The 27,931-nt window shown below is 38.5% G+C and overlaps 1 protein-coding gene across 1 annotated transcript in view; it reads left to right on the top strand.

The window, feature by feature from the left end:
- Positions 1-21,922, top strand: part of LOC145528637 (uncharacterized) — a 263,141-nt gene extending 241,219 nt beyond the window's left edge. The window contains exons 5-7 of the mRNA XM_081547290.1: positions 6,917-6,989; positions 17,742-17,954; positions 21,764-21,922. The gene's annotated coding sequence lies outside the window, so the exon portion shown is untranslated. The remainder of the gene's footprint in view (positions 1-6,916; positions 6,990-17,741; positions 17,955-21,763) is intronic.
- Positions 21,923-27,931: the final 6,009 nt, after the last annotated feature.

The raw sequence follows: 27,931 nt of genomic DNA, 5'->3' as shown, positions 1-27,931 counted from the left end.
TCGGATACTACTGGCCCTTTTGTCTTCCTGTTTGCTATAATTGAAGAAGATAGAATGATACTAAACAGAGTGTGTTGTGCTACGCTCAGTTGCTCAGTCATATCCGATTCTTTCTGACACCATCGACTGTAACCCACCTGTCTCCTCTGTCCATGGGATTCTCCAGGCAAGAATACTGAGGTAGGTTCCCATCTCCTACTCCAGGGGATCTTCCTGACCTAGGGTTGAACCCACATCTCTTGCCTATCCTGCTTTGGCAGGCAGATTCTTTACCGCTGCACCACCTGGGGTGTCCACTAAATAGACTGGATACAGATTAAAAAGTGGGGTGTGTGTGTGTGTGTGTGTGTAGGGGTTAGAATGTTGTGGAATGTTTTGGGAAGATGCTGGAGAGAGGAAGAAGAAACAGAAACTACAATCCATCCCTGTTTTAGTCCCTTTTAAACAGGAATTAATTCTACGTAAAATAGAATTAAAATATGGAAATACCTAAGACCGGAGATCTGTTGGCCATGACAACTATCAATTGGCCATGAAGAAAATTATTTATATTGCAGCACAGGGAAGCAGAGAGTGGAATAATTATGTGAGTGGGTCCTGAAGTCAGATTTCCTAGGGTCCAATCCTTTTTCTGTTCATTTCTTCTCCCCTATAAACCTTAGTTTCCTCATTTCTTCCTGAATCAAAGGATGATGAGGATTAAATGAAACAGTCCACATAATGCATTTAGCATAGCATCAGTTGCTTTTAGCTTTTATCATAATGAGGAATTTTGATTTAATATTGGGAAGTCATTTCTGATGACTTTTTAAAACTGGAATTTGTTAGGAAGGATGATGGTAGAGCTGCTTTTACTGGGTTTATTTTAAAGCAAAATATACTCCATAGTCTGAAATGACTGATGTGTGATTTTTCCTGGATCTGGGTGCACAGATAAGATGGCCTTCAGAGATTCTCTTTAACTTTGGAGCTTTTTATTTATTTTTTATCAAATTACTCCACTTTTCTTCAAAATACGATTGTGTCGTCTATTCCAATTCTAATGCTTAGAATAATTGTTAACTTAGGCTCTCATAGACTTTCTTATGGACCAGTTTTTAAAAGTTTTGGCTACAAACAAATACTCAAAAACAGTTAAGCGAACAAAAGACACAGTCATTTTTAAACCCAATAATATATTCAAATAATTTTAAATGAATTTGAATAATATTTTTAAAGTGAAACAATAGTGAGAAAATTGCAAAAAAAAAAAAATGCTAGGTAAAAAATGTCAGGCCATTGCATTTAGTTACTCTCCTGTATCTTCCTTTATTCACTAATTCGTGTATTCATCTTATTCATCTGCTCCTGCATACAATAATCACAAATCTCTTGAGTGACCCCTGCATACTATGCTGGCTACCATCTCCACGGCCTGTGATTTCTACTCTTGTGGAGCTTGAAAAAACTTTGAACATGAAGTACAAATGTTAAATAAAATTTCAAGAAAATAATGCAGCTGATATTTTAAGAAACCATATAACAGTTCTCATCTTTCTTTCAAAACATGAATAAACATAAGACTTAACCAGGACTCGCTTAGCTCAGCCACACTTAGGTCATCTTCCCCTCCTTTGTTTCCTAAATGCAGAGAACTCTTTATGACCCAGATTTAATGTGATAGGGTAATTCTTAAAAGCTTAATCCTGCTTTGCTTAAACTAAAGTCTTTGTATTTAGGCTGTTCAGATGAATTAATTATGGGCAAAGACCAGGATACTAACTAATATCAGAAGTGGAGATACAGAAAATATATGAATTGTGATTTGAAGCTTATTAAGACTTTCTTATCAGTGATATGCTGATTACAGTTTTTGATCAAGCTTGTTATCTCCAATAAATATAAAGTCATGAAGGCATAGGAGCATGTTTTTGTCTATGTTTGAGCGTAATCAATTCTTTCTTTAGTAAGTTAACACGGTCCTAAAAGTGTCCAACTCTGCAAACACATGGACTGTAGCCCGCCAGGTTCCTCTGTCCATGGGATTCTCCAGGCAAGAATATTGGAGTGGGTAGCCATTCCCTTCTCCAAGGGATCTTCCCAACCCAGGGATTGAACTTGGATCTCCTGCATTAAAGGCAGATTCTTTATTGTCTGAGCTACCAAGGAAGTATGGTCCTAAGGTGCTTATATTGTTCATGAGTGAGATTAAAACATTAACTTTACACCCCATGGTGGATTCATGTCAATGTATAGCAAAACAAATACAATATTGTAAAGTTAAAAAATAGAAAATAAACTCATTAAAAAAAATAAATGTAAAAAAAAACATTAACTTTAGAAATCATTAATAAAAACAAATGATAAAAATTCAAGTGTTACCACTTTTTTAAAAAAGAAAAAGAACAAATTATAAATCTATAAAAAAGGAAAAAAAGTAGGAAAACAAGGAAAAAACTCAGTTACCCCTAAAATAGTAAAGAGATAGAATTAATTTTATCTATATAGAATGAGCTGGAGGGGACTCTGTAGGAAAAGAAATATGAGGTGATAAGCAGGCAACTTCATTTAGTAAATTGTCACTTAATAGTAACTATGTTTTTAAACTAGAGCGTGAATTTGGATACAAATACTTCTAGTAGTGGACAAAATACATCTATTCTTTGGATTTCACAAAATTCGTTTACAAATAACACACAAATAAAGACTCAGATAGATTATACATGGTTTACTATGAGTTATACAGAGATTAAACTCATGAACTATTTCTCATGATCTGTGCCAGGTGTTTTAACCACAGTTTTTATAATATTCACAGACAATGTTGAATAGGACTTTATGAAGCTACTGTAATAGGAAGGGACAGAGGAAGCTTAAATTTTCTTATTTTGTTGTTAGTAAAGGGAGTAACTTAAATGATATCCACTTATTCTTCATTTGATAGAAAGTGAAAGTGAAGTCGCTCAGTCATGTCCTACTCTTTATGAGCCCATGGACTGACTATAGCTTACCAGACTTCTCCATCCATGGGATTTTCCAGGCAAGAAGACTGGAGTGGGTTGCCATTTCCTTCTCCAGGGGATCTTCCCGATCCAGGGATCGAACCTGGGTCTCCCTCATTGTAGGCAGATGCTTTACCCTCTGAGCCACTAGGGAAGCCCATTTGATAGAAGAGCACTACAATGAAATAATTTTAGAAGAAACTTTAACCATCACTGCTAGATTTTTTCCAAAAAATGTAAGAAGTTAAAACTAAACAAAATATAGTCCATGTAGCAAAAGAGGATCCAAACAAAACATAAAGGAAAACAGATAATATCTTAAAACACAGATAACTAATGTGATATAATTTTAAATATAGAATATGAGCTATATTAAAATATTATAAAATGTACCAGAATATTTCTTTTAATTCCTATGGTGTCATTGTAGTGAGTTTTATTTCTATTTTACACTTACTTGTATTTTATGCATTTTTTTAAACTTTAAAAATAGTTGAGGTAATTGGCATATATTGAGAAATGATCCCCAGGATAAGTCTAATTAACATCTATCATCAAACATAGTTACAAAACTTTCTCTTTATACATTTTTTGTGATAAGCAAATATTATTATCAGGAAGAAAAATCATAAAATACCTGGCCTAAAACTCAAATAATTGAATATTTGAACTTTTACCAAATAATTAGATATAGAGTGTTTTTTAATAAGCAAGTAAATTTTATTTTGCTTAAAGGCCAATATTCTTTCCTTACAACACAAAAATACTGACAAGTGGCAGATACAGTTGATATAGAGCTGTACAACTGAATACCTGTAATTTTGGTCAGTTGTGACATGTCCACTGTAAGTTAAGTTTGGCCTCCTGAAGCAGTAAAATGCATTGTGTGTTGTGCTGTGCTTAATCGCTCAGTCGTGTTTGACTCTGCGTTAGGTGGGCCACAATAATGTGGGCATGTGACCAATGTAGAGTGCAAATCAAGACCTTCCAAGTAGTTCTGCTTTTTATTCTTTTTATAAAAATATATTTTGTAGCAGTTTATTTCCACTTCAATAGACCATACAAATCACATTTTAAAAGAACAAAAAATTCAAATGCTTGGGAAGGCAGTGCTGTTAGATACAGAGAATTGATGCCTCTGCAGATTTTAGAGTGTCTTTTAAGTTGGCCATGTAAAATCAGTTTTTGACGATACTGTCAAGAAGATGGAGGGGAAGCCTTGCTTTCATGCTGTGGAACTGGTGCAAGTCTCTGTGCTGTGGGTGGGGGTTGGGCTGACCCAGGAGTCAGGCAGGAAGATTCCAGTTGCTCCTGGGGATGACTTGTTCTCTGACACATCCTTGCCCTTTGAGGAACAGAAGGGTATAACACGTCTTACCATAATTCTTCAAATTTTTCTGCCTAATGCCTGGGTATCAGCATTTCTCAGGCCTCTGGGCCGATGCCGTGTAATACCAATTAGGAGCATGATATTGAGCTTCCTGCTGTGGAAGGCAATATCAAGGAGTCAGTGTCTTTGATCTTCTGTTTTCCTTCTGAAAGTTGGCATAAACATGAGACTAAACCATAATGTCACTTTGTGCAGCAACCATGACCTCACTCTCAACTTGTCTGCATTACCATGAAAATGTAGCTCTTATAATACACATATTTTAAAAACCATGATGAGCCTCATGTGATTTGATCTTGCTTCCATGAAGTAAGTCATTGGAGATGTGCGATGAGGGATGTGTGGGAGAAAATGCTTTTCTAAGTCCCTAAGAATTGAGGCAAAGTGTTCTGAATCCCATGAACGAAATAAAGACTTTGGATGTAGCGTCAATAGATAAATCTGCATGAGCCCCTGAAAATTTTCTTTTGATTCATATCCCCCTCTGGACCTTGGCCGTGACTCCAGCAGCTCTGTCCCTCCTGCATCATCTCATAAAGAGTCAGCACACTGAAGGCTTATATCAGTGCGTTACACAGATGCCACCAGAGTGATGTGCATTTAAATCACAGATGTAGCTCTGACAAGTATCAGAATTTCACACTTTGTTTCAGGTGTGTCTAATTGTCTAATTCAACAGATCTTTTTTTTTTTTTTTTTTTTGTAGTTTTCCTGTGACTCTACTTCACTAAGTTTGGAGAGAGTATTGAATGTGACCTCTTTGGATAGATTAGATAACTATTAAGCTCCTTCCGAGTCCTGAGAGTCCATATATCTATGGCTTGATACTTAACCTACAGATCCCTCAACAATATATTTCAATTGTTCCCCTTTTTCTTCTTTAGCTTTCTCCTACTCACCAGTAAATATTTAAGAAAGAAGCATTGCGATAATTGGGCTGCATGCAATATGAGTACCAAAATAACAGTGATTTAAGTAGATAGAAATAAATTGTTTCTCCTTTGGAAGTTAGGATTTTGAGTTCAGGACTGGTGAGGCAGATCTGAAGGGACGGGGAGCCTGGTGGGCTGCTGTCTATGGGGTCGCACAGAGTCGGACACGACTAAAGCGATTTAGCAGCAGCAGCAGCAGAGGCAGATCTGAAGCTGCCTGAGACTTAGGCTAATTCAAGATTTCCACAATGTCATTCCTAGGGAATCATCTTCATTCTTAAGCAGAGTGGAGGAGAGGCAGAAGTAACCTGCACTTGCCTTTAAGATTTGTCTTGGAACTTACTTCCATCATTTCTCAAACGTCCTATTGGTCAGAACTTCCCACAGGGTCACTGCTAGCTGCAAAGAAGATGGCAAAGGTTATCAACTCCCCACCCCACTCCCTGCCTTTCGCTCCCAGATTAACCATATGCTCAGTTTTCGCTGAGGATTTCTATTATTGTTGTAAGAAAGTTAGAATGCTTATGAAAATATACATGGCACAGTCAAATACTACACACATGTGGTGTGCTCAGTCACTCAGTCATGCCCTGTTCTCTGTGACCCCATGGACTGCCTGCCAGGCTCCTCTGTCCATGGGATTCTCCAGGCGAGAATACTGAAGTGGGTTGCCATTTCCTTATCCGGGGGATCTTCCCAACCCAACGATCAAACCCTTGTCTCCTGCAGTGGCAGGCAGATTCTTTACCACTGAGCTACCTGGGAAGCCCAACTACATGCACACAGACACACACACACAAATGAATTTTACATAAAATCTCATTATTTTTCAATCTTTAGCATCAGGAAGAAGATGTGTTTTCCAGATGCCAATTAAAGTTTGATTCAATAGGCATCAATCACATGCCTCTTTAGAACTGCAAGTTAACCCAGTATGTAAGAGCATCAGCGTCTGCCTTAGATGGCTATAGTGTTGTTAGTTACCCCTATGTGATATGAGCAAGTTTATCTCTGGGATTTTCCATTTCCTGACCTGAAAATGGATATAATATATAACTTGCAGAAGTAGTCATATTTAAATTATACAGTTTATATAAATCTCTTAAAACAGTGTCAAGTACATAGCAAGTACTCAATAATGTAGTTTAAAAATTAAAAAAGAAAAAAAAGAAAAAGAAAAAGAAAAAAAAAATTAAAAAAGAATTCTTAAGTTCTCTGACAATAAAAGATAAATGAATCACAGTCTCTCCACTAAATGACTTTATATGGCAGGACAGATGCACTGTGGAGAAGAAAAGAGTGAATTTTAAAGTAGGCAAGACACTTTTATAATTCTTATCTGATTGTATGAGCTTGGGCAAGTTACTTCTCTTCAGTTTGAGTTTATTCAGCTGAAAAAATGGCAACAATTACGTGTCAGAGTTTCTTAAGCATCAGCTGACATTGTGTATGATATACTGTGAAAACTCAGAAATACTAAGCTTAGTAATGATATAATATCTGGTATTAACTAGTATTAATTCATACCAAATTTGTGCTGAGACCTATACATGTATTATCTCATATAACCTGTATAAGAAATCTGTATCATGGTATTTTCCTTTCCACTTTAGGATGAGAAAAAGGAGCCTTAAACTCCCAAGATCACACAACAGTTTGTTGGAGGAGCTAAGAATTCACACCTAGGTATGGAGCCATTATTGTAAAATACATCCTAAGGTGGAGTGGTTTGGAACGGGGGAAAATGTGCTGGAAACAGTGAATGGTTTAATTTAGCCAGATCACAGTGAATACAGTGGAGGTGTGGACATTGAGACTGGAGGTTAGGCGGGGGATGCATTTGGAGAGCTTTGAATGTAACAGTGGGGATTCAATACTTAACTGAGAAACAAAGAGGAAATGTGGAGGATTTTTATGAATATACAAGCCGTGGCTTGGAAAGGGTGGAATAGATAAATTAAAGACGGAAGAAAGATTTTTTTTTTTAAAAGCAGGAAGATGACTAAGAGGCTATTTTAATGTTCTGCTGTGGACGAGATCTAGGGCACTGGTCACAGGAAAACGCAGTGAGTCTGTGTCTGGGAATGTTTAAGTCCTCACATGTCACTTATTAAGCAGTATGTTCTAGAGGAAGCTGTTAGCGTGCCATTTTAAGGAAACCCTCCCATGTTAGCAGGAGGGCACCCAAGTTATACCACAGTCAGTTCTGGGTTTACAAGAATTCTACCTAAGCCATACATTTGCCACAATTTCCTTGCTTGCATCCTACCTCTTCTCTTCTCTTGTTTGCTATAACTCTGTCTCTGACTCGGGCACCTTTAGTCTTCTTGGCCTTTGACCTGTTTGTTGTAAAATGTAGGTATCACTATTATTCAGATATGGTGAGGCCAACAGATGTGGAAAGGACTGCCACTGAAGAACGATTTTGTTACTCACTGTATCCAAGTGGAGGGAGGACATTTGCCATGCAGGGCCACCTGGAGAAGCACCAGGGTTAGCCAGGAGGCAGAGAGCGAAGGGAAATGTGACAAGAGCCTCTACTGTGGTTTGAGTCACAGGCAAGTCAGAGCAAGCAGGTCTAGGTTCAGTTAGTTTGATTAGTTTCAGTGGGCTCTGCCTGTCGGCACTGTCTCTAGTTATCTGGTACCTGGCCTGAGCTAGTTAGGGCAGGGAGTTAATGGGCTAGAGTGTGGGAACCTGATAAACAGGAATTAGTTGGGGTGTCGGTTCTGGTCATTTCTTTACTATCTTTAGGAGCTGGCTAGTCTTGGGAGGAGCAGTCCCTCCAGAGTCTGCAAGACCCCAAGATGTCAAAGCATCAAAAACAGAAACTGCAAAGCATGGTTATCACACTGACCCACTGCTTTTCCTCCTAGCTTGTAATAAAGGCTTTCCTTCTTGACTCAGCAAAGTCAGACTTTTTTTTTTTTTTTTACTAGCTAGTATTTTTTGAGCTTTCTGGCTTAGTCAAAGACACTTATTAATGGGTAAGAAGAAGTGCGGGGAAAATGGTTCAGTGAGCAAAGTCCCAGATCAGCATAATGGCTAATCACGTATGTCTACTGTAACAAAGACACTGAGAACTTGAATTTAGATGGATTCAAAATGGTATGTCACAATCTGTATGATCTGTGGGACTGGTTAGTGGTTAACATACTGAATTGGTGTATACAATCCTTTATGCAGGCAAGTCATGCTACATTAGAAGTTGGGAGAATACAGTCTGTTCTCTATGTTGACACTCTATGACTCTAAGTAATTTGCTTCAGAAGCTTTCAGATTTTTCTTTTATAAAGAAGGGATTGGATTAGGTGATCTGTGAGGTCCTTCTAGCTTCAGCATTCCAAATGTTAATGCTGACACAGAAATAAAATTCTGAAATACATATGGTGCAGTATTTATAGGGATTTCTTTTCATTTTTAATTTGACATGCCAACTAGACAGACTCTTTTAGCTTTCAGCTCAAAATATTCTATTACATCCCTCATCTTTCCCTTCAAAAGAAGTGCAATGTTAGGGAATTTATTACACATAACATAACATGTGTTTATGGTTCAGTATGAGAGAACCTACTGTTTTTTTCCCCCAGTTTTGGATAAAAACAGCAGCTTAATCAGTGATTATAAATTCTGAGTCCAGCTTTCCATTTACAAACAGTGAGGCTGAAAGCTATAAACATTCTGACTTCTGCCTGAGGAAGAGTTGAGTGTTCCAGCAAATGTACATTATTGTTAGAAAATCCAGCATTCATTTTTAATGTCTCCATAACATGCTGTTTTCATAAGTACTGAAGTTTACAGAATGTCCTCAGGACCTGGGACACCACTTTGCCTCACAGAATTCATACTGCATCCATAGAACTGGACACATTGAAATAAAGTTCTCATGGAATTAAGAACTTGTTTATCATCCCCTCCTCTTTTTTGGTTGAAATGAGGTGGGAAAATCGATCTATTGACTTGTAGAAGTCAAAGAAATTGATCTTTAAAAAAAAATCTTTTATTTTTTATATAAAGCACTTGACACATGTATTTACATCTTGGGTGAGGAGAGGCAGGACTGCTTACTTACATTGGTTGAGTAGCAGTCTTTAAATTCATATTATAATTTTGGTGGCTGAAACAGGGGAAGGCAAGTGGTAATTTGTAAACAGTGGTGATGAGAAGTAGGTGGACGGAAGAAGGGAATCTAGTTCTTGAGAGCTACTTGTTTGGAAATGTTTTCCAACATTAGCTCAATAATATTGCTCTTTTGCTTGTAAATTGTTAAGAGGATGTCTGAAGGTCAAGTACTCAGAAATGCAAATAAACAGATTTTTAGTGGTAGACTTTCTTTCTGAACAGTATGGTCCCATGTTTCTCAATACCTCTAGGTCAGAGGTGACGTCCCAAGGAGTTTTTGAAGCTAGAGGATAAACATGCCCATTTCCCTGGAACATCAGTTTTTGCTTGTTTATTATTAATAAAATAAATGTTATGAAAATAAAACAGATATGCAGATGACACCACCCTTATGGCAGAAAGTGAAGAAGAACTAAAGAGCCTCTTGATGAAAGTGAAAGAGGAGAATGAAAAAGTTGGCTTAAAGTTCAACGTTCAGAAAACTAAGATCATGGCATCTGGTCCCATCACTTCATGAGAAATAGATGGGGAAACAGTGGAAACAGTGTCAGACTTTATTTTTTTGGGCTCCAAAATCACTGTTGATGGTGATTGCAGCCATGAAATTAAAAGACGCTTACTCCTTGGAAGGAAGGTTATGGCCAACCTAGATAGCATATTTAAAAGCAGAGGCATTACTTTGCCAACAAAAGTCCGTCTAGTCAAGGCTATGGTTTTTCCAGTGGTCATGTGTGGATGTGAGAGTTGGACTGTGAAGAAAGCTGAGCACTGCAGAATTGATGCTTTTGAACTGTGGCATTGGAGAAGACTCTTGAGAGTCCCTTGGACTGCAAGGAGATCCAACCAGTTCATCCTAAAGGAGATCAATCCTGGGTGTTCATTGGAAGGACTGATGTTGAAGCTGAAACTCCAATACTTGGGCCACCTCATGTGAAGAGTTGACTCATTGGAAAAGACCCTAATGCTGGATAGGATTGGGGGAAGGAGGAGAAGAGGATGACAGAGGATGAGATGGTTGGATGGCATCACCAGCTCGATGGACATGGGTTTGGGTAGACTCCGGGAGTTGGTGATGGACAGAGGCCTGGCGTGCTGCAATTCATGGGGTCGCAAAGAGTCGGACACGACTGAGCGACTAAACCAAACTGATGAAAATAAAACAATGTCTATATTTTAGTAAAACAAAAATTGAATAAAATTTTCACCAGTGAGAAGCTTTTCTGTTTATACTCCCTCACCTGGGGGTGATTGCTGTCCAGTGCTGGGTATCTGCTGAGAATTGCCTCTAGGACCTCAGAATCCACTGGTGCACAAGTTCCTTATAGAAAATGGTGTAGTACTTGCATATAACTTACACACACCTTTCTCTATGCTTTTCATCCTCTCTAAATTTCTTATAATAGTTAGTACAATGTAAATCCTAAATGAATAGTTGCAAATACAGCATAAATACTATTTCAGCAGCTATGGGTACACTGCAAATTTAAATTTTGCTTTTTGGAACTTCTTGGAATTTTTTTTTTCCCCAAAATATTTTTGATTAAGGATTGGTTGACTACAAAGATGTGGGGCCCTTAGATGTGCATTTGTTCTTCTCTGTAGGTAGTGTAAGAGTCACCAATCTAGACTACCCCTTTTTCCTTTAGAGTTTAGGAAATTGTGCCACAGAGATGTTAAGCTGTGATGGCAACCCAGATTTGCATACTCTAATGCTAATCACCCATTTGGTCAATAAATATTTAGCATCCCCTTGCTATGTTCAAGGTTTTGTGGTCAGACAGGCTCTACCCTCCTGGTCACATGATGATGGGTACCATGCTCCAGACCTTACCATATCTCATTTTCACATCTAATGTGAAAAACGAAAAATCTGTTTTCTACAAATGACTGCTGCTGCTAAGTCGCTTCAGTCGTGTCCGACTCTGTGCGACCCCATAGACGGCAGCCCATCAGGCTCCGCCGTCCCTGGGATTCTCCAGGCAAGAATACTGGAGTGGATTGCCATTTCCTTCTCCAGTGCATGAAAGGGAAAAGTGAAAGTGAAGTCGCTCAGTCGTGTCCGACTCTTAGCGACCCCATGGACTGTAGCCTACCAGGCTCCTCCGTCCATGGGATTTTTCCAGGCAAGAGTACTGGAGTGGGGTGCCATTGCCTTCTCCGCTACAAATAACAGGAAGAGTTTATTGCATTGCACCAGGCCTTTTTGGTTCATGTGCTTATGACAAAACCAATCACTTTCTGGGGGATTATAATACTTTGATTGACTTATGCCAGGTCAAATGTTGCATCTCTTCCTGGTAGGGGGGAACTCATTCAAAACACATAGTCAGAAAATAGAGGACAGATTGGTTGCCCTGAAGGAAAACTGGATTTTGATTAAGAAAGGAAGAGTGACTAGATTCTAGGTGTCAAAAATGTCAAAAATAAGAGTGCTGCAATGATAATATTTCAATGACAGTAATGATGATGATTATTTTTATAATTTTAAAAGTTTACTTTTTCATACCACTATGGCAGAGTTTGTAACTTGGCAGCCTTTGGGCCAAGTTTAGCCTGTGTAGCATCCTTAAAGGACTTCCCAGGTGGCAGTAGAGAATGGTAAAGAACCCTCTTGCCAGTGCAGGGGATGTAATGGACATGGGTTTGATCCCCAGGTGGGGAAGATCCCCTGGAGGAGATCATGGAAACCCACTCCAGTGTTCTTGCCTGGGGCATCCCCATGGACAGAGGAGCCTGGCAGGCTATAGTCCATAGGGCCTCAAAGAGTCAGGTGCGACTAAAGCAACTTAGCATGCACGCATGCAAGTGTTCTTAAAAATAAGTTTGTGTGCTTCTATCATTCACTCCTGTTGTCTTTTTCTTCATTCACACACATTACTTATGACCTATGACTCCATTCAAGTGGGACTCTAGGGACTCCTCAAAAGGTCATAATTAAAGAATAATTATTTTAAGAATGGTTATCATCCTGTAGACATAGACATGATGCTTTCTGTACCTTCAGTGATTTGCTAATGACCTCACCCCTATCCATGACGTTTTCCATATCTTGGGTCAATTCTGTTTTGAAATTTAGCACAAGTTAGCAAATGGGCCCATGTGAAAAGTCCAAACTTTGTACCAGAACACACTCTCATCACTTATGTGTTCACTCCTCATAACTTTGATATTTTTCCAGGCAGTCCGTCCCTTTCTGCCACATCTCATTAACTTTGAGTAAACATAGACTGGGCCTGGAATAGCTCACAAGCAGGGTCGATCTCCAAGCAGTCTCGTTCAGTGTCACACAGAAGATAACCCTAGTGGAATGTCAACTCCGTGTGAATAGGAACTTTCCTTTGTACACCATCCTTCCTTCAGCTCCTGAAATAGTACCAGGCATAAAGCAAGTACTCAATATTTATTAAGATGAATGAACGAGAGACATGTACCTACTACATGAGGCCAGAGTAAATATTGTGGAGATAGTTGTCTTTCTCTGTTTTATCTTCTTCTCAATGTGAAAATTTGGCATTGCTGTCTTCCTTGTTTATTTTCCTCTCCTGCTAGCAAGATTTTAGAGAGAACTAACTAACTGTTGTTCTTGTACCATATCACTGATTTCCAATATACCCTTGGGCCAAATCTGGGTTAGTCTGGGGAGGGTGAATGTCATCAAAGAGAATTATGTTGATGCCCAAGGATATTGTACCACACTGCAATCACAAATTTTCATGCAAATTTCTGATATTATAAGGTGCACTAAGACCAAGACCAGATGAAATGGTCTCTTGTACATATTTATAGTTGCCTATGTGTTGAATAATTTCACCATGTGTAAAATGGATATGTGTTTATGAAGCTGAGTCTTATATCCTGGAAGCTGAGCTTCCAGGTAAAGAGCTTATTATTTCACTTTATTTCTATCAGTATAATCCTGCTGTGGATTTGGGGGTTCAGAATTTTATGCTTCCCTCTATCTTGGCCAGTGTAATTGGTCTCTCTGCCCCATATCCTGAGAGTATGTGTGTGCTTGGTTGCTCAGTCATGTCCGACTCTTTACCACCCCATGACATGGACTGTAGCACACCAGGCTCCACTCTCCATGGAATTCTCCAGGCAAGGTACTGGAGTGGGTTGCCATTTCCTACTCCAGGGAATCTTCTCAACCCAGGGATCCAACCCACGGCTCCTGCATTGGCAGGTGGATTCTTTATCACTGCACCACCTGGGAAGCCCTCACCTGAAGGTAGTCTCTTTATTTTGTGACTTTTATATCAGTAGGTTCTGCCCAATTTAACTAAGTTGTGCTATGTTTGGTAGGTCTATCAAGCCAAGCCTATAACTGATGTTTAATGCAATGTTTATATAGTCTGGCTGTGCTGATCAGCTTGTGTGTGTGCTCAGTCGTGTGTGACTTTTTGTGACCCCATGGACTGTAGCCTACCAGGATTGCCATTTCTAAGCTTATGTGGTCAGCTTAGATGATCAACTTAGATGGTGATTAGTGTCTTCTTTTCTTATGTTCAAGCAATATGAGAAAGACTTAATACAATAGTTGACCTAGACTGAAATCAGAAATACTTTGAATGAATTTCTCATGTATAGACAAAGGAACCAAGGTTAGGTGACAGAAGAAATTCAAACTGGCCATTCTAATTATCTTATTATAATATAAAGTAGAAAATTCATATATACATTTAATATGATAGGTCAATCATTCAATTTTATTGGCAATTAACACAAAGCTACAGCTCATGGAAAATACATTTTCTTTCCAAAATATTGTCAGTTCAGTTCAGTTCAGTCCCTCAGTTGTGTCCGACTCCTTGCAACCCCATGGACTGCAGCACGCCAGGCCTCACTGTCCATTGCCAACTCCCGGAGCTTACGCAAACTCATGTCCATTGAGTCGGTGATGCCATCCAACCATCTCATCCTCTGTCATCCCCTTCTCCTCCAGCCTTCAATATTTCCCAGCATCAGGGTCTTTTCAAATGAGTCAGTTCTTTGCATCAGATGGCCAAAGTATTGGAGTTTCAGCTTCAGCATCAGTCCTTCCAATGAATATTCATGACTGATTTCCTTTAGGATGGACGGGTTGGATCTCCTTGCTGTCCAAGGGACTCTCAAGAGTTTTCTCCAACACACAGTTCAAAAGCATCAATTCTTTGGTGCTCAACTTTCTTTATGGTCCAACTCTCACATCCATACATGACTACTAGAAAAGCCATAGCTTTGACTAGACAGACCTTTGTTGGCAAAATAATGTCTCTGCTTTTTAATATGCTGTCTAGGTTGGTATTATAATGCTTTATATTTTAGTGGTGACCTTGAAAAAAAGGGAATATATTTTAGTTTGTTTATAACCACAATATCTAAGTAATGCTACTTTAAGGGAAACAAAGACAAAGATAATCAACCAAAAATTCAATACAGAATTTCTTTCTGATTAAACGAAGCAGTTTTTTTGGTTTAGTGAGAAAAGAAGTAACTAAACAGTTAGTATCTCTGGCTGTTGTTTCTTTTAATTTAAACACGCATTGACTTCTTGCACCAACAAAAGTACTAATACCATGTTGAGGTTAATTGTGTAGTGAATCCAACTCTAAACAAACCAAGAAGAAGGGGCTGTTTTGATCAATCACATGTGGCTATAAAATGTGGTATAAAATAGCTTTTAACAAAAATATTTGATAAATATAGCAGATGTTCAGAAAACTGACTTTTTAATATACTTTCAAACTAAAGCACACTTTTATTTCTTTCTATAAAACAAAGGTGTCGCCTCCAAGTTGAAGCTATAATTATGTATTTACAAGGAGGAAATACAATCCAGGTTTCCGAATAATGTGATTTTCAAATCCAACTTACAGAAATAAGGACGACCACAAATTTTAAACAATAGCTTGAGCTCCCATTAAGTACAAAGAAATAATTTCGATTTCTGGGCATCTTTTGTTGGTTGTTATTTTCAAAAGAAGTATTCCCATCTAGTTTAAAAGGTTATGAAAGAATGAAAACAAATGGAGTCACTTCTGTGATGGGCTGCCTGTGACTTCAGCATCTGAGTTTGCCTTCAAGCTAATCGTGTGTCCTGCCAACAGTGGGTTGGGTGGGGAGTGAGGAAGGGCTGTGGTTGTGGGAACTGTGGAGATTGTGGGAAGAGAAATGCACAGAGAGGCAAGAAAGAGTTCCATGAAATTAGAGATGGCAATGGCATGAGTTGGTAAAATGGGCAATCCTGCCTGGCGTGTGTGTTTTCCTCCTTGGTCTGGGCTTTGCACTCTCATCACCCCCACACAGCCTTGGATCCCTGGCCCTCACTTGAAGAAAAAGACTGATTCAAGGGAAATTCTAGATGAGCTCTGATGTTCCGAGCACATGGCTGATACTTTCTGTCCCACTGTCCTTCCCTTCACGTTATTTCTTCTGCATGTAGGTGTGGTTGAGAAGCCACATGTCCAATAGGACACTCAGTGTGTGTGGCTGAGAATGCCACTTCCTTCAAGGCTGGTTTGAAGTAGTGCCTTTTTAACTTGGTGTGTAAAGGCATCTAACAGCTTCACAAAAAGTGAAAATTTTTTTTTGTTTTTTGAACTGTGCCCGTATAGTATCAGGGATCTTACTTCCCCGACCAGGGATCGAACTTGTGCACCCAGCAGTGCAAGGGCAGTCTTAACCACTAGACCACGAGGAAAGCCCCTTAAAAGTGAAATGTTTTGTCGATACTTTTACTTTTATTGTTTTAAAATATCTAATTGTAGTTCATCTTATAGCCCAAATACCTGCCTAGTGGGCTGTTTCTGCCCACTTTCCTTTCTTATGGTTTGGACCCATTCAGTATACGTACCTTTAAACTCATGACTGCCTCTTAAGTCTTTGCTTTCATCACTCAGTGTAGAATAGACACTGTTCAGTTTCACAATTTCCATCCAAGGAATGTAAGCACTTGTAAATATTGCTTATAAAAAAGTCTTTAAATATATTTTGAACTTTTGTTCCATTGGCTCAACTTGACTTGCATTTAACTCTAGCCTAAGATAGAAACCAGGTCCTCTTGGGTTAGTTTCTTTTGCAGTTGTTGGTATCTGTACCTCAAATTTACTTGTGGACCAGAAGAGTCAGATAAATCTGGAGGTTAGTAATGAGAAAATTTGGGAATAGCATTTGTTCAATGTTCTTAGCACAGCGTAACCAGGGAAGAAATTCCCTGATTCTCTTGGGGAAATTTCTCAACTTCCTTTCCCAGTTCACAGAGTTATGAGTCAAAGCATAAAAGAATATTCTAACTTGGCCCCATCTGTGACCCTTGCATTTATTCCCGCATTTCACTCCACTGAAATTAAGACGTCATTCTAAGAATTATGTTTGTCACACATTATTTTTGTTTCACCAAGAACGATACATACGCCCTCTGTTTAAGTTGTGCCATCTATATTTTCCTCTCAATATCTTCATTTTCTGGTGATGCCCAATTGCATACAAGTTACTGTTTGACTGGGGATACAGTGGTTTTTGCATGAGTGGCGGAACTACAGTGGAGTGTAGCATCCAGCTCAAGTTGCATTGCTTCCTAGAAACTTTGGCCAACACAGAGAGGTGTTCTTTTGATGTCAAAAGAAACACATGTTAAAAAAAGAAACATTTTCTTGTGGACACACCCAAATATTACTACATAGCCCTTCACTTAAATGGGGCTTCCTGGGTGGCTCAGTGGTAAAGAATCCACCTGCCAATGCAGGAGACACAAGAGACATAGGTTTGATCCCTGGGTCAGGAAGACCCCCTAGAGTAGGAAATGGCAAACCACTCCAATATTCTTGTCTGGAGATTCCCATGGATAGAGGAGCCTGGTGGGCTACAGTTCATGGGGTCGTAAAGAGTTGGATATGACTGAGCAGGCAAGCATGCATCATTTAAAATAGTGCTCTTAACACAGTTTAAGCCAAATATCATTATCAAAATGTAATGAAATATATTTAAAAGAACAAATAAATAAGAGATGATTTCAATTGAGAAGTCTTTATTGAAGGACAGGATTTTGAATTGGATGTTAAAAACAAATAGTGTCTTACCAGATAGAGGAGTAGAAGTAACCTCTGGGCATAGTGCATACAAATATATGACTTTTTAGGGAATTGGGTAAACCACAGAGAGCCTGAGCTTATACCAGTGATGGAAAGTGGGCTGGTTATAGTGGGAGAGGAAGACCAGAGCATATTTCTGCGGAAGATTTTGAATGCCATGCTACAGACTCTGAAACTTAGATAATAGAAAAAAGTTTTAAGATTTTGTTAAAATAGACTGACATTGTTTTTTGTTTTTCATAAACAGCTTTGCCATCAGTTAGGAGACAGATGATATACTCAACTCAAGCAATTGGAGACAAGTTTAATAAAGGGATTCCAGAAAAGAAGTTGGCAAAGAAATTGGCAAAATTCTGGAAAAGAAAATCGAAAGGAATACAACCTCTAGAACTCGGAACTGGGACTAAGCTCAGGGTTTTATCATCCACAACTCTAGATGATACAATCTGGAGAGAGAGAGGTGTGTACAGAAGGCTGCCTGATAGAATCCAAGACAGCAGGGCATTGAAAGACCTGAGTTCCCTCTGTCTGCTCTTTGATCACCTACCAGCATTTCCCATGGGTCAAAACCAGTAGGAAACTAGAGGACAAGAACTCTGGGTGATATATTCCACATATTTCAGCTTTCAGAAGGGCAGGTCAGTGTGGAGAAGGGTGGAGAGTAGATTTAAAGGGATAAAAGGAAGAGATTTAGCAGAGTTGCAAGTGAATGAGGAGGGCAGTCAAAGAGGTGAGAGAAATGATTGTAGTAGCCAGGGCAAAGCACCTGAGTCTACACAGTGCAGCACTGATAACGATGGAAGAGAGGGGAAGGGCAGGATGTTGGGGTATGGAGATAGACTCACCAGCACTTCACAATGGTTTGCATGTAGGAGAGGAGAGAGAGGAACACAACAAAGGCGACTGGTGTATATACTTGTTTCCCCAAAATACAGGTTACAGAAGACAGTATCAATGTGTTTTAGGGACTATAATGAGTTAAGTGGGGGATCAGTGTAAACTGAACATTTGTCTCTGAGCTTGGGAAAAGAGATCAGAGCTGGAGAAGTATAATTAAACATAATTTACTCTGCAGTTGACGGCTGAACTCTGTGAAGGTTGTCCAGGGAGATAGAAATGTGAACTAGGTCAAGCAGAGAACATCAGGGAATGCCATCATGTCAGGGGGCAGTGATATGAACTGGTTGAGAAAACCAACAAATAGTCATCAGAAAGTGTGGGAGGAGAGCAGGCAGGAGCCAAGGGGTGACAAACATTTCAGCAATGGAAAGTCCTAACTTCTGTGTGTGCTTTATAGTTAGAGAAGGCTTGGGGAGAAGATTCAGTCTTCTTTTCTTCAGGGTAGAATTCTGGATGACTTTGCTAGTTATGATTGTTTGATATTTCTTTGGAGAGTAGGTAATAATTTTAATCTCTTAAGCTTCTATTGAGCATGTACTTTGCATTGAGGTCTAAGATAAGCAATACTGAGGACATAAAATTGATATGAAATATACTGTTGCTCTTTAGGGACTTATAATCTTGTTGAAATTACTGGAACATAGCACAAGGGAGGAGAAGGCAATGGCACCCACTCCATTACTCTTGCCTGGAAAATCCCATGGACGGAGGAGCCTGGTAGGCTGCAGTCCATGGGGTCACTGGAAGTAAGACACGGCTAAGCGACTTCACTTTCATTTTTCACTTTCATGCATTGGAGAAGGAAATGGCAACCCACTCCAGTGTTCTTTCCTGGAGAATCCCAGGGACGGGGGAGCCTGATGGGCTGCCGTCTATGGGGTTGCACAGAGTTGGACACGACTGAAGTGACTTAGCAGCAGCAGCAGCAGCACAAGGGAATATATCTGTATCTTTATATCTATATATGCATGCTCAATTGCTCAGTCATGTCTGAATCTCTACAGCCCCATAGACTGTAGCCTGCCAGACTCCTCTGTTCATGGAGTTTTCCAAGCAAGAATACTGGAGTGGGTTACCATTTTCTACTGCAGGGGATCTTCCTGATCCAAAGATCGAACCTGCATCTCTTGCATTTCCTGCATTGGCAGGTGATTTTTTACTACAACACCATCTGGGAAGCTCATCTATCTAGTTTTACTTGGACAGGTAACAAAATAGATGCATCAGGATCTCTGGCTTCCAGTTCACTTGAATATATTAAGGCCATCACAAAGAAATACTGCTGACATTTCTTTTGAGTAACAGTGGTTTCTTTTCCACTCTAAAATTTGAAAAAGCTAAACTGAAGTATGAGTTAATAATAGAACTGCTTGTGATGAGTAAAATGCGAAGGAGATCCTTGGACAGAGGCAGGCACATGAGAACTCCATGTGAAGAGTGGAAGTGTGCAGCCACAGCCAAGGAACTTCCAGAAGCTGGGGTGGAAGCCTGGAATGGAGCCTTAGCACTTCAGAGAGGGGGTGTCCCTGTTGACACCTTGATCTCAGGCTTCTAGCCTCCAGGACTGTGAGATATTCAATTTCTGTGGTTTAAGGGTACTCAGTTCACAGTACTTTGGCACTTTGTTAGTTTGTTACAGCAGCCCTAGCAAACCAATACACCGTCTTATCCACATGTAGGATTTCAACCACCATTATAAGCCTACTGTTTTCTAGGAAGATTTCCAAAGTGTGTGCCTCTGAACACTGGTCCCTGGAGAGGCTCCATAGAGAGGTGTATTATGACCACAAACCTGGAGCCCTACGACATATTGTAGAAAATTGTTCTCAGGAGTCCTGCAGCCACGAAGCCAGAATTCCTCCCATAATTGACCAAAGAACATTTTTCATTTGAACATGCCTTGAGACTTTTGTTCTGGAGATATGCAGCTCTAGTGAAATGAACTGCAGGCTTTCACATTTATTTGATTTGATTAAAAAAACCCTCCTATTACAAAGCAGATGATGTCACTAATATATGTTTTAAATTACATCGTTTTAAGAATTTGGAAAAAAATAACACTCTTTATAATAGCTTGTAATGCTTTTGCATTTCCCCAAACACATCTTGCTAATTGCTTATTGCTTTGTTAAGAGACACCTTAACAAACATGATTTCAAATGCGGCATGCTGTGTTCTAAAGCTCAGAATTACATTTTTGGATCTCTAAAAATACAATGACTTTTACTCAAAGAGTGACTTATCTCAATTTATCTCTGTAAATAAATTGGATTATTGAAATAATTTGGGATTAGCATTTTAATCTAAGAATTGCAGTTCTCCAAAGATTTTTTTTTTTTTTAAATAAAGCACTGCTTTAAAATAAGCATATTGTTGAGAGGAAGTCAAGTGTCAAGTTTTCCTTTCTGCAGGGTAGCACAAACCTCTTGCTAGTTTTTGCCCAACATAATTCTGATAAACATCAAGTTTTTTTTTCCCCCTTGGAAATGTTTGCTTTTATTTTCAACAAGAGGAAGTTTTCCCTAATTGGCATCTTAGAAGTCATTTAGTTCTGCTGAGACATAATTGGTGATCATTTTATTTTTACATTCATTCTGCACAGTTACATTTTCTGTCTTATTCTCATTGTTTTTGGTTTGGTTGTTTTATGTGTATGTGAGATATCCATTATATTCTACCTGCTTGAACTTATTGCTAATTTGCTCCATTAGGGCAACTGAATGGACTGCTCTGCAAATATTTCTTCAGCCACAAAGAGGCAACTTTAGGACAGAATAAACAGGCAACCATGACCACAGAGACACTGAGAATGCAGAGCAATAATAATCAGTCCTTAAATCAATCATGGTTTACTACTTTAGGACATAAGCTATCGCATTGTGTCACAATAGCACTTTGTGAGAACTACTCATGCTGGAAATGTTAGGAGACACCCATAGCCTTGATAGCTTCTCTAATAGCTCAGTTGGTAAAGAATCCGCCTGCAATGCAGGAGACCCTGGTTCAATTCCTGGGTTGAGAAGATCCCCTGAAGAAGGAATAGGCTCCTCACTCCAGTATTCTTAGGCTTCCCTTGAGGCTAGCTGGTAAAGAATCCACCTGCAATGCGGGAGACCTGGATTTGATCCCTGGGTTGGGAAGATCCCCTGTAGAAGGGAAAGGCTACCCACTCCAGTATTCTGACCTAGAGAATTCCATGGACTGTATAGTCCATGGGGTCACAAAGAGTTGGACACGACTGAGCGACTGTCACTTTCACTTTCATAGCCTTGACTACTTTGTACTTCACATGAAGGGTTTGGCTCACGAAGTCAGCGGAGTTGGGTTTACTAGAGGAAAATGACTATTCATCACCCCATTCTTTTCTAGATGAGTAAAGTAGCTTTAAAAGAAGTCTGGCATTGCCTCACACATAGTGAAAGAAATCCAGCAAGGACAGAAGATAATTTCCAACTCTCTGCATGACCCTGTGGGTCTCATGTGTATAAATGTGGATGTTTCAAGGCCAATAAAAACAAATATATAAAACCCTTGGCTTTTTACCCATTAGTCCTATTGACAATTGTTAGGGGAGAAAGAGCATAGCAAACAAAGGTTGTGGTAAACTTTTATCACTAAAGCTTTTGATTCTAAGGTCTAGTATTTTCTTAACCAAACATCTTTAGACTATTTAGTCTATTCCTTCCTAATCATTGGGCTTCCCTGGTGGTTCAGATGGTAAAGAATCTGCCTGCAATGCAGGAGACATAGGTTCAATCCCTGCATTGGGACGATCCCCTGGAGAAGGGAATGGCTACCCACTCCAGTATTCTTGCCTGGAGAATGCCATGGACAGGGAGCCTGGTGGGCTGCAGTTGATGGGGTTGCAAAGATCTGGATATGACTGAGCAACTAACACTTTCACTTTCCTAATCATTAGTTTTGCCCATAGTGAGGTTGCTTTTCCCTTGCTGAATCTAGACATCCCTCAAGGGCTGTAGAGTGTAAGAGGTGTGATTGAGCATTTATCATTTTGCCCTTTTAGCATAGAGGTGACTTTAGCAACAGTCTGTACCACTTGGGGGTTTAATTTTTTGTGTTCTGAGTTCCTTAAGTCAGTTATGTTCTTTGTTTGCTTTGCTACTGTGGAAAAATTTTAGAGTGCCATTGTTCCTAACTCTGCTGGCCAGGGACTTGGCAGAATTTGAAGGTCAAACTTCTCAACCTCCATCTAACCCCAGATAGTTTCCAGACATCCTCTCATTGAGTTGCCAAATGTTCAGGACTGCCCATGATGGACTGAGAAAGCAAGAACCTCACGTTACCCTTGGATTCATGTCGCCATCTTTGTTGAGAGGGATGGATGCATCATTTTCTTCACCTTGCCAACCGAACTCCCTTCAAAGAAATATGTGTCCTTTGTTATAATACCAGGCGGATTACCTAGCTTTTATTTTGTAGAGGGCAGTGAGCGATCTGGATGGATTTTATAAGAGATGTGTGTTGAGGTATGCATGTATAGTTGTGTCTCTGTGTATGAGTACTTGTAGGGAATGAAGGAGGGAGGGGGAGAGCAGGGGAGAGGATGAGAAGGAGAAAGTGGGAGATGCAGTAGGGAGTAGACATTGGGTGAAAGAGCATGGGTCTATAAAGGAGATATTTGGAAACCTTGATCCTGTTTGATTTATTTCCCTTCTCTATTTCCTCAAAACAAATTATTGTAGATATCTGTGCTTCTTTGATGTTCCCTGGTTTTTCATTTTGGAAATTAAAACAATTGAAACCTGTGTACCCTTTACATAGACCCACTTGTTTCCATGATTTTACAAAATGTGACCCTCTCTCTCCATTCACACATATTATTTGGTGAATTGTTTGAATGTACATTGCCAAAATGTACAACTCCAAATACTTTACCATGTAACTTCCAAGAATAATGATTATCCTGGGTAAACAGTATTACACATAAGAAAATTAGCAGTAATTCAAAAATGTTAAATCATATACATCTCATAACCAAATTTCTTCAGTGGTCCCCTCAAGTTTCTTTCATTAGTAGTTGTTTTTAAAAGCCAAGATCCAATCAAGATTGATATTGTGAATTTCAATTTTTATGTCTCTACAGTATCTTTCCACCTAGAACAGTCCCCTGACCTCAGCAACTTTTTTTTTTTTTTGACATTAACTTTTTGAGACATTCAGGGAAGTTATCATGTATAATGTCTCACATTCTAGGCTTATCTGATCATTTATTTATGATTAGATTAAGGTTAAACCTTCTTGGCAAGAATTCTAGATGATGCTATATAATTTTTATTCTATTGCATAATGACCAGATGTTCAACGGTCTCTTGGGTAAGTTGTTGAATGCTAGATTTCTCCTTTCTAGTTACAAGCAATTTATCAGGCAGTGCCTTGAGTCCTGGTAGCTCAGTGTTAAAGAATCTGCCTGACAATTTAGGAGACGTGGGTTCGATCCCTGCTTCAGGAAGATCCCCAGCAAAAGGAAATGGCAACCCACTCCAGTATTCTTACCTGGGAAATCCCACAGACAGAGGAGCCTGGCTGGCTACAGTCCAAGAGGTCACAAAATGGTCGGACACAAATGAATAAGTAAACAACAACAATCTTGAGTTCATGTTACAATTTTGTCTTCAACAAACTTTCGTTAGTTTTATATCCTTGCTGAGTCAATTATTGTATTATAGGTTATAAAAATGCATCTTTAAAAAGTTATTTCAATCTTTCTACATACATTAGAGCCCTCTCTCCCCCCCAGTCTCTCAACTATTGTATTTACTTATGGCCTCCCTAAGTTAGTATCTAAACCTTTATTAATTTTGTTGCTCAAATTATACAAAATATTGCCAGTTGGAGTCTTCAACACTTTGTTATTGTGGTAAAAAACACAAAACATAAAATTTACCATCTTAAACTTTTAAAGTGTAGAGTGTAGTGGTGTTAACTATATCCATATTGTTGTGCAACAGATTGCTAGAACATTTTCATCTGGCAAAATTGAAACTACACCCATTGAAGAACTCCTATTTTTCTTATCCCTAGCCCCTAGCAACCACCATTTGACTTTCTATTTTTAAAAGTTTGATTACTTAGGTACTTCTTTTAAGTGGAATCATGCAGTATTTGTGGTTTTGTGGTTAGTTTATTTTACTCATTTGATAGGATTTTCTTTCTTTTTTTGAGGCTGAAAAGCACATTCCACTGTATGTTTATAGCACAGTTCCTTTATCCTTTAGAGGACATCTAGGTCATTGGTACCTCTTGGCTTCTGTGAATAATGGTTTTGTGAACATGCCTGTACAAATATTTCTTTGACATCCTCTTTTCAGTTCTTTTGGATACATACCAAGAAGAAGACTTGCTGGATCATATGGTAATTCTGTTTTCAATTTTTTGAGGAATCACCATACTATTTTCCATAGTGGCTGCACCATTTTACCACCAACAGTATGACCATTCCCACTAACAGTGCACCAATGCAATTTTTTTGTTTTTGATAGTGGCCATCTAGTGGGTATAAGGTGTTCTCTCATTGCTTTGATTTGCATTTCTATGGTAATCAGTGATGTTGAGCATCTTTTTATATGCTTGCTGGCCATTTGTGTATCCCTTTGGAGAAATGTCTGTTCAAGTCCTTTGCTAATTTTAAAACTGGGTTATTTTGTTGTCATTGTTGTTCAGTTTTAGTTCTTTTTAGAGTCTAAATATTAACCCTTTATTGGATATATGTTTTACAAATTTTTTTTCCCATTCCATAGTCTGCTGTTTCACTCTGTTGATTGTTTTTCTTGCTACAGAGAAGTTTTTAAGTTTGATGGAGTCCCGTTTGTCTATTTTTGCATTTGTTGCCTATGCTTTTGGTTCCAAGAAATCATTGCAAGATCCAGCGTTATGAAGCTTTTCATCTATGTTTTATTCTAGGTTTTTAATAGTTTCAGATCTTAAAGTTAGGTATTTAATCCATTTTAAGTTACTTTTTGAGTTGTATGGTGTAAAATAAGTGTCTACCTTGCTTTTTTTGCATGTAGATATAGAGTTTTCTAAACATCATTTGTTGAAGAGATGGTCCTTCTCTACAGTGTAGTCTTGGAACCCTTGTTAAAGATTATTTGGTCATATGCTAAAGGGTTTACTTCTGAGCTTTTTATTCTGTTCCATTGGCCTAAGTGTGCATGCTAGGTCATTTCAGTCCTGTCCAACTCTTTGCAACCCTATGGACTGTAGCCTGTCAGGTTGCTCTGTCCATGGGATTCTCCAGCAAGAATACTGGAGTGGGTTGCATGTCCTTCTCCAGAGAGTCTTCCTGACCCAGGGATGGAACCCTGGTCTCTTATGTCTCCTGCATTGGCAAGTGGGTTCTTTACCACTAGTGCCATCTGGGAAACCCTCTGCATCTGGCTTTATGCCAGTACTGTGCTGTTTTGATTACTGTTGTTTTAAAATATGCTTTGAAATAAGGAAAAATGAGACCCCTAGCTTTGTTTTTATTTCTCAAGATTGTTTTGGCTATTTGGGGTCCTTTGAGATTCCATATGCATTTTGGAAAGTTTTTCTATTTTTGAAAAAAATGCCATTGGGATTTTGATGACAATTGCATTGAATCTGTATTATGCTTCAAGTAGTATGGATATTTTAATATATTAAGTCTTCCAATCCATGAACATGAGCTGTCATTCCATTTATTTATATCTTTTTAAAAAATAAATGTTCTGTAGGTTTCAGTGCCCAAGTCCTCTGTTTCCTTGGTTAAGCTTATTCCTAAGAATTTTATTCACTTGAATTTCTTTTCTGGATTATTCATTGTTGGTGGATAGAAATACCTTAGTTTTTTGTACATTCATATTTTATATCATATCTTTGCTTCATTGACATGCTAGTTATAGCAATTTTTGATGTGAGTTTTCTGCATGTAAGATCATGTCTTATGTGAACAGAAATAATTTTCCTTCTGTTTTCCAAACTGAATACCTTTTGTTTTTCAAACAATAAATGTTTTTCAAAATAATAAAAAATATTTTTTCAAAAATAAAAATAGATTTCAAATATTTTTCAAAAATAAGCACTTTTCAAGCAAAAAACAGTATTACAAATTGAATACCATTTATTTTTCTTGCCTAATTGCTCTGGCTAAGACTTTTGGTACTGTGTCAGACAGAAGTGGTAAGAGTGGGCATCCTTGACGTTTTCCTGTTTTTAGAGGAATAGCTTTCAGTTTTTCATTGTTGACTATTATGTCAGCTGTGAGCTTTTCATATATGGCCTTTATTATATTAAGGTAATTTCCTCCCATTCCTAGTCTGTTGAATGTTTCCATAGGTTGTTGAGTTTTCTCAGAGGCTTTTTCTGAGTGGAGTGAGTGGAGATGATCATGTAGTTTTTGTACTTCATTCTTAATACATCATATTACATTGAGTTGCAGATGTGGGTTTCTTTGTATTCTAGGAATATATCTGCTTGGTTATGGTGTGTGATTTCTTTAATGAGCTGCTGAATTTAGCTTCATAGTATTTTCTTTTCTTGTATTATTAGACTTTTGTATCAAGGTAATGCTGACTTCATGGAATGAGTTTGGAAGTGTTTCTTCCTCTACAGTATTTTGGAAAAGTTTGAGAAGGATTGCCTTTAATTAAGTTTTTTAATATTTGATAGAGTTCACAAGTGGAGCCATGTGATACTGGGTTTTTCTTTGTTGGGAGATTTCTGATTACTGCCTCAATATCTGTACTACTTTTAGATCTGTATAGATTTTTAATTTTATTCTTCATGATTCATTTTTGATAGGTTGTATGTTTCTAGGAATTTATCCATTTCTTCTAGGTTATTCAGTTTTTTATTACATAATTATTTATAGTAATCTCTTATGATCTTTTTTATTTCTGTGGCATCAATTGTAATATCTCCTCTTTCATTTCTGAAATTTGTTACTTGAGTCTTTTTTTCCTTAGTCTCAGTAAAGGTTTGTCAATATTGTTGAGTGTTTCAAAATGCCAACTCAAATATCAATGCGCTTGCAGTTGTTTGTTTGTGGGTGTATTTTGAATCACCATCCTGGGGGAAGACTCAGTGGCATATAGTAGTTTCCATTACATTAAGATCATGCTTTAAAAAATTCTTTCTAATTTTTCTGGAAGCAGACTATATGAATGAAACATAATATCATAAGAGAAAGACATTAATGAAAATGTTGAAAAGTAAGCAAATGGCCAATACCAAGGTGATGCTTAATAAAGAGTATGTTCAGGCTAATAATAGCATACCAAGGAAATGGCAACCCACTCCAGTATTCTTGCCTGGAGAATCCCATGGACGGAGGAGCCTGGTAGGCTACAGTCCACGGGGTCGCAAAGAGTCGGACAAGACTGAGTGACTTCACTTTCGCTTTCACTTTGGAACCTCAGAGAATTGTGCTATTTTGTAAGCAGTTTTGGTGAATGTTTTATCTGTGCTTACTCAACCTTATCTCAGTCTGCCTATTCTTACCTTGTGGCAACTGGCTTTATCGGGTCCTAAGTAATCATATTCACAGATTGCCATTTT

This window comes from Giraffa tippelskirchi, chromosome 12 (assembly GCF_054371585.1).
Source record: "Giraffa tippelskirchi isolate mGirTip1 chromosome 12, T2T-mGirTip1v1.2.pri, whole genome shotgun sequence".
Classification (NCBI taxonomy): Eukaryota; Metazoa; Chordata; class Mammalia; order Artiodactyla; family Giraffidae; genus Giraffa; species Giraffa tippelskirchi.
The sequence above is the reverse complement of the archived record's forward strand: the minus strand, read 5'-3'. Positions and strand labels throughout refer to the sequence as shown.